The following is a 5,747-nucleotide window of genomic DNA, read 5'->3' on the forward strand; positions in this document are numbered from 1 at the left end:
TGTCACTGAACAGTCCAGTTACAGGCCCACCCCTTAAATCTTGCTGGCTCTGGTTTTCACCCAATCACGATTAAATTCTACCTTCTTCCTACCAATAGGATGTCTGTTGCTAGCAGGCACTCTATATTTTTAGCAGAGGTAATAACCATCCACCCCCATCCCTTTTCACTCTCCTAGCTATGGGCTGTCCTGTATCCCTCCGCCAAATGTATGCAATGTAAAGTAGAGCCATATTGTGCATTCCTCATTTTTTTTTTCCTCCTTCATTTATTGAACGTGTAACAAATGAAACCTAACAGTTTACGCTTACAGTTACCTTTCTATCAAACATTCAAATTGGAATTCAAAGTTGTGCTCAGTGTGGCCTTTACTCATTCCTTGTCATGCTTCTATTACAGTGCAAGCACTGCATCTTTTTTTATTACTGTTATTACATGAATAAAGTCCAGCAATTTGAAAGTGGGTTAGTAATTTAAATCACTGAATCGGCAATAGCCCGAAATGTTTTTTTATTGACTTTGGGAAATTAATGAAGAAATTTTACCACCGCTTTTAGGATCACATTTTTACCCAAACTGAGGAAAAGTGACTTGATTTTCTGTGAATAAACTACAGGGATTATATTAGAAAACCAAAAGTGCTCCCCGTGTACACAAGTCCGACATCTACCAGGTCCCTCTAACAGCGTGTTCAAATTAAAACTTATTGTTTTATTTCTCAGTGTCTTGAGAAGTTAATCAAAATCTGAGTCCTTCCAAGATTAAGCGTTTAATATTGCAGGAGGGCACTTTAAATGGTCACCTTTTAAATCTTGAAGATGCCCTACATCTTCCAGTGCTGATTTGAGCCCATTGTGCACAGAATAAGATCTTGAACCTTGGGAACCTAATCAGGAAAAAGATTGAATAACGAATGGATGCCTAACTCGTTAAATGTGCCATTCCTACGTCGTGTGGCAAAGTGGTGCTTCCTGGGCATTGTTGCCTCGCTGCGTTTAAACGCTGGAGCTCTTTCAGCATGAAGGTTACACATTCCTCTAATGTCCACATGTGCTTCCTGTGTTTGAGTCTGGCTTTTCTCACCCAGTCGAAAGACGTGCCATTAGGTTGATTCATAACTAAACTGTGCCTGGTGTGAGTGCACTTGGCTGAATGCATGGGTGGGTCCTACACCGCGTAATTGGCTCTGATCCGCTCAGTTCTCCACAAACTAGTAATGGAGAACATCAGTTTGGAAAATGGGGGGGGGTTTAGTGGTGTGTTCTCACTAGAAAGAAAATTACCTAATAGTAGTGAAAACAACATATACAATTATGATCAGTTGTTGCTATTTCTGTTTTTATTTTCGGAAATCCTGGATGTAATACGACTACCCTTAAAATCTGGTCGCTCTACGTTTTTGAATTTTTTCTTCATGTAACTCAGTTAGGAATTGGTATTTGGAAACCTAGTGTTTAAAAAAATAAAATAAACTGCTAATGATCCAGCTCAATTTACAAGTAAAGCAGAATAACCATTTATTAGTAATTTGAAATCACGAATGAATGAAAATGACTTGACCACAAACTTGAGGGGTGGCCCTAGGGGTGTGTGGGGCCTCGGGCTAACGAACCCCATGCAGGGCCAGTTACGTCAAACGCTGTTACCGGAATGCGTGGACTGTATAAACCTGCGCATAAATTTAATAAAAATAATGTTAACATACACTGGATTTTCTCATTACAGTATTCAGGTAATTTTTCCCAAGATAACACGACTTTATCAAAATATAACGATATAATCTAATAAAAAAGTCAGTCATTATCCAACCCGCTATATCCAACACAGGGTGGCGGGGGGGTCTGCTGGAGCCAATCCCAGCCAACACGGCGCAAGGCGGGAACAAATCCCCGGGCAGGGCTCCAGCCCACCACAGGGCACACACACCAGGGACAATTTAGGATCACCAGTGCACCTACCCTGCATGCCTTTGGACTGTGGGAGGAAACCCACGCAGACACGGGGAGAACATGCAAACTCCACGCAGGGAGGACCCGGGAAGTGAATGCAGGTCTCCTGGTTACCACTGTGCCACCGTGCCGCCTTATTAAAGTGTAATTCATGACAATACCACGAATGTGCAAAGCGCGCTGCAGTGTCGTGGAATTTAGCAGAGCCTCTTCTAGAAAAAGGACCCAAATTGCATGTATGCTCTGAGTCTTGATATGCAGGATGTCATAGTTATAACTCATGTTGACGTCATGTCAGCCGTTTATCATTAACGATACATGTTTACGGCCTACAAATAAAATGAGTTTCAGTGTTTCGACAGGAAATGTGAAATGAACGTAGAGGTATCATCATGAAATCTCTTACCAGTTTCCAGGTTCAGAGACGAAAATCCACTTTTCTTGCCTTTCAATTGGAAAAGTTGTTGATGACATCTTCGTAGTCTAATCTGGGTGCAGTGTCTTTTTCTATAGATAGGAGAAGCCAACCCAGCGACTAATGGGCTATACCAATTTTAGGAAGGGATTATACTGGCGACCCTTTTCGGGCGATGAAGGTGGACTATGGAATGTTTTCAAAGACATACATGTGTGGAATTTGACTTGGAAGAGGGATTTTAAGAGGGTTCCTCTTAGAAGCATCTCAAATAAATATATATACTAGGGGGCTTCACCCTCTGCTCGCTTCGCTCGCCAACCCCCCGTGTTTGGTTTTCCGGATGCACACTTTTAAGATTTTTTTTTTCTTTGAATTGTTGCTATTTCATTAGTTTCACTTTTATTTCAGAACTTCTGTAAAAAACAATATTTGTAATCTTGCAAGTCCCAATATGCTGAATCTTTTTAATGAGGTCAGGATAGGTTTCTCTGTTTGGAATTTCACCATAGACAAAACAATCGACATCATCAGCAGTCAATAATTTTTTTTTTTACAAAGTAAATAAGTAAGTAGAGTTCTGCATTGGACTCCTGTATGTAAAGTCGTGCTATTTTCCTCTCACATTTCCAAAAGTACAAGGGGTTACCAAGGTGTTACCCCAGCTTTTGTCTAGGTTTTTGTTTGGTTTTTGGAACTCCAAACTGGCCATGTGTAAGTGAGTGTCGAGGTGTGTGTGACCCTGGGCTGCCCTGCTGGTGCCACCAGGTACTGATACAGGAGGGGTGAATAAATATTATGGCAGCAGTATCCATTCAATTTTCAGATGTTCTTATTACTGATTTATTACTTGGTTTAAAATTCAGTAGCGAGGATCAAATCAAAACTAAGGGGTGACAGTACAATTCCAGGTGTTATCTTTCTTCATTGGGCCTAAGGTAAGCTGAAAATTGATTTCACAGTTTTCTAACAATCTGTAAATGACTGTGTCCCTTTTTATTAGATTTATGATTTTCTCTCTCTGAGGATGTGCACCATCACACCTCGATCCCAAGTTTGCTAAATGGCCAAGAACACCTTCTTCTTCATTCGGCTGCTCCTGTTAGGGGTTGCCACAGCCGGTCATCTGTTTTCATATCTTCCTGTCCTCATCATCTTGCTCTGTTACACCCATTACCTGTATGTCCTCTCTCACCACATCTATAAACCTCATCTTAGTCCTTCCTCTTTTCCTTACCTTAGCACCCTTTTCCCAATATACCTACATGTCTAAACCAACGCTATCCCACCTCTTTGACTTTGTTTCCAAATCATACGACTTGAGCTGACCCTCTAATGTCCTCATTTCTAATCCTATCCATCCTCGTCACACCCAATGCAAATCTTAGCATCTTTAACTCTGCCACCTCCATCTCTGTCTCCTGTTTTTTGGTCAGTGTCACTGTCACCAACCCATATAACATAGCTGGTCTCACTACCGTCCTGTAGGCCTTCCCTTTCACTCTTGCTGATATCCGTCTGTCACAAATCACTTCTGACACTCTTCTCCACCCATTCCACCCTGCCTGCACTCTCTTCTTCACCTCTCTTCCACAATCCCCATTACTCTGTACTGTTGATTCCAAGTATTTAAACTCATCCACCTTCACCAACTCTACTCCCTCATCCTCACCATTCCACTGACCTCCATGTCTTTTACACACATGTATTCTGTCTTGTTCCTACTGACCTTCATTCCTCTCCTCGTCATTTCTCCACCTCTCCAGGGTCTCCTCAACCTGCACCCTACTGTCGCTACAGATCACAATGTCATCAACAAAAAGTGGCCAAGAACAAAGTGTCGTGTTTTTATTCTCACAATGGATTACGTGTTTCTCCATTACGAGTACGCCTTAAGTTTCTGATATGGGCAACTTTGGGTAATTAAACAGCATATAGTTACCTCTAACTATTATGTGCTTGTCACGCCTAGATTTGCATTGTAGATTAGCTGGTTTTGTTCTCGAGCACACCATGATAAGCGCTATATTAAAACTAATAAGGTAACGCGGTCATAAAAAGGAGACGCCCCTCAAGTGGTCCATTAAGGTGACCTTCACTGAAAAATACACACATTGGGTGCGTTTTATACACGAGTATATATTCTATTCGGTCCTATATGTGACAGATTTGAACGTGTACATGCGTAATTTGACATTAACCATAAATTGTACAATTCGATGAAACCCTTGCGCATTTCCAGCGGACCTCGTCCACTTGCTTCTGTTGGTGCGAGAGTGGCGGCGACCACTGCGTGAAACAAATCGCCCATCTGCAGTCCACTCAGAATTCTGAGTGGAATTGGAGAATTTTGCATATAATATAAACAAAATTGTTAACGATTTTTTTAAAAATTTAGGTCAATGTACCAAAAAGAATGCTTAACACCCCATACGACCACATGGTACAGTCCAACTGACGTCATAAACGCCGAGGCGGTGCCGCGTCGAATGACGCAGAACTTCCCGTTGCCTATGTAGTCGTGTATCAATACGCGCGTGTCAGTCATGTCCTTCTGTGGACGGGATTAAATTGTGTCACCTCGCTAAGAAGAAAAGAATCGAACGTGTTTATTTTAGTAAACATTTTAATGGCATTAAAAATGTGAATTGATATTAAAATCATTGTATCATGTTTGACAGAAAGTGTGTCAGTGTTGTGCACTGATGCGTTTCAAAAACCTTTTAAGGAATGAATTAAGGTTGTTTCTCTTACTAAACGTGACTGGAAAATATTGGAGTGCACTCACTCTTGGACAATATACATTTAGAAAGCATTGTGTCGCATAAACTGTATTTTATCCTGGTTAATAACAGTGGTAGATATTTAGAGTGATGAGCGAGCGGATACATGAGTCGATCGTAAAAACAATACAGCTACCCGCAGTTCAACAAAAAAGATCAACCTTACGGAGTTTTAACAGCATGATTGAAATAACACATTGGGTGCCAGTTTGAAATATTTATTTCATAAACCTTCCTGTAATCGAGCCACAGATCGTTTATTAAAATCATAGTGGTACAGTTAACGAAACAATATAACAACTATTGATTCTGTAGACTGATTGCATGCATTTACGATGCATTAATAACATGTTGTTTCTTTTTATTCTTCGGTGTAATGTTGAATACAATGCCTAAATGTTTTCCTTAAACATTACATAGGAGTATTACTTCTGTTTCAAACTGCAATATTCCATATATATGTGCTTTTCTGAACCTACATTGATGAATATGCAGTCGCCGTAATTACAAACCGATTTTATTTAATCCAAATGTTCTTCTTGTAGAAGAGATGAGACGAGCGAATTCCGTGGAAGTAGTTCGGGCATTGTGTGCGTCACAG

Source organism: Erpetoichthys calabaricus, chromosome 12 (assembly GCF_900747795.2).
Source record: "Erpetoichthys calabaricus chromosome 12, fErpCal1.3, whole genome shotgun sequence".
In the NCBI taxonomy this organism is placed as follows: domain Eukaryota; kingdom Metazoa; phylum Chordata; class Cladistia; order Polypteriformes; family Polypteridae; genus Erpetoichthys; species Erpetoichthys calabaricus.